Source organism: Canis lupus, chromosome 3 (genome assembly GCF_003254725.2).
Source record: "Canis lupus dingo isolate Sandy chromosome 3, ASM325472v2, whole genome shotgun sequence".
NCBI lineage: Eukaryota > Metazoa > Chordata > Mammalia > Carnivora > Canidae > Canis > Canis lupus.
In genome coordinates, this window is record NC_064245.1 from 79097306 (window position 1) to 79099174 (window position 1869).

Consider the following 1869-nt stretch of genomic DNA (forward strand, 5'->3'; position numbering starts at 1 on the left):
ATGCACCTTAACATAATAAAAGCCATACATTGCAAGCACATAGCTCACATCATACTCAATGGAAAAATGTTGAAAGTTTTCCCCTCTAGGATCAGGGACAAGACTTTCACCACTCCACTCGCATTTTACATAGTACTGGATGTCCTAGCCAGAGAAACCAGGTAAACAAAAGAAATAAAAGGCATCCAAATAAGAAAGGAAGAAGCAAAATTTTCTGTTTATTGATGATATGAACTTACAGGTAAAATTCCTAAAAACTCTACTAAAAATCATTAGAATAAGCAAATTTAGTAAAGTTGCAAAATACAAAATCAATACACAAAAGATATGAGTTCTTATTTTACATGAAATGCTTCACAAATTTGCACATCATCCTTGTGCAGGGGCCATGCTAATCTCTGTATCATTCCAATTTTAGTATCAAGTGCAAGACATAAGCATTTTAACACTCTGAAAATGAACTATCTGAAAAAGAAATAAAGAAAACAATCTAATTCACAAAAGCATAAAAATTAATGAGATACTTAGGAATAAATTTAACTAAGGAGATGAAAGATCTAACACGCAAAACTGTGACATTACCAAAATACTGAGACAAAAATAAAAGATATTCCATATTTATTAATGAGAAGAATTAACACTGTTAAAATGTCCATACTACGCAAAGCCATCTGTAAATTCAAACCTTATCTAAATTTCAATGTTATTTTTTAAGGAAATAAACAAAAAAACCTAAAACTTGTATGGGATTATAAAAGACTCCAAATAAAGCAGTTTTGAGAAAGAATGTGGTAGAGGCATTATACTTCCTGACTTAAACTATACTACAAAGCTTTCATACTCAAAACAATATAGTACTGTCATAAAAGCAGACAAATAAACAAGTAGAACATAATTGAGCCCAGGAATAAATCTTTTCCTATAGTCACCTAATATTTGACAGGGGCCAGCATATATGCAATGAGGAAAAGATAATCTATTCAGTAAAAGATCTTTAAAACTAAATATTCATGTATGACAGTATAAAACTAATCTGTTATCTTACATCATTCATAAAAATTAACTTGATGGGGCACCTGGGTGGCTCGGTGGTTGAGCTGTGAGGTCATGACTTGGGGTCCTGGATCGAGTCCTGCATCAGGCTCCTCACAGGGAGCCTGCTTCTCCCTCTGCCTATGTCTCTGCCTCTCTCTGTGTGTCTGTCATGAGTAAGTAAACAAAATCTTAAAAAAAATTACTTGAAATTGATTAAGAACTTTTTAATAAGATTTTATTTATTTATTCATGAAAGACAAAGAGAGGCAGAGACACAGGAAGAGAGAGGAGCAGACTCTCTGCAGGGAGCCTGATGCAGGACTCCATCCCAGGACCCTGGGATCACAGCCTGAGCCAAAGGCAGATGCTCAACCACTGAGACACCCAGGCGTCCCATAGATTAAGGACTTAAATACAAGATGTGAAACTGTAAAATTTCTAGAAGAAAACAAAGGGTAAAATCTCCTTGATATTGGTCTTGCCAATAGTTTTTTGGATATTAGACCAAAAGCACAGTTAACAAAAGCAAAAACAAATAAATGAGATTACATCAAACTAAAGTTTCTGCATAGTGAAAAAAAAAAATGAAGAGAACGAAAACACCATCCACAGAATGGGAGAAAGTATGTGCAAATCTTCTATCTGGTAAAAGGTTAATAACCAACATATATAAAGAACTCTTACAATTCAACAGGAAAAAAACACATAATCAATTTTTTTTTAAAGTAAAGAACCTGTATAGACACTTTTTTTCAAAGTAGGTATATAAATGACAAAGAGGTATATGAAAAGGTGCTCAACATCAAAATCAGAGCAGGATCACTTTTTTAATCT

At 33.4% G+C, this 1869-nt stretch overlaps 1 non-coding gene across 1 annotated transcript; it reads right to left on the reverse strand.

Moving 5' to 3' along the window:
* Nucleotides 1–338: 338 nt before the first annotated feature.
* Nucleotides 339–442, reverse strand: LOC112654259 (U6 spliceosomal RNA). Its single transcript, XR_003132907.1, has one exon. It is a non-coding gene; the product is annotated as a U6 spliceosomal RNA (small nuclear RNA).
* Nucleotides 443–1869: the final 1427 nt, after the last annotated feature.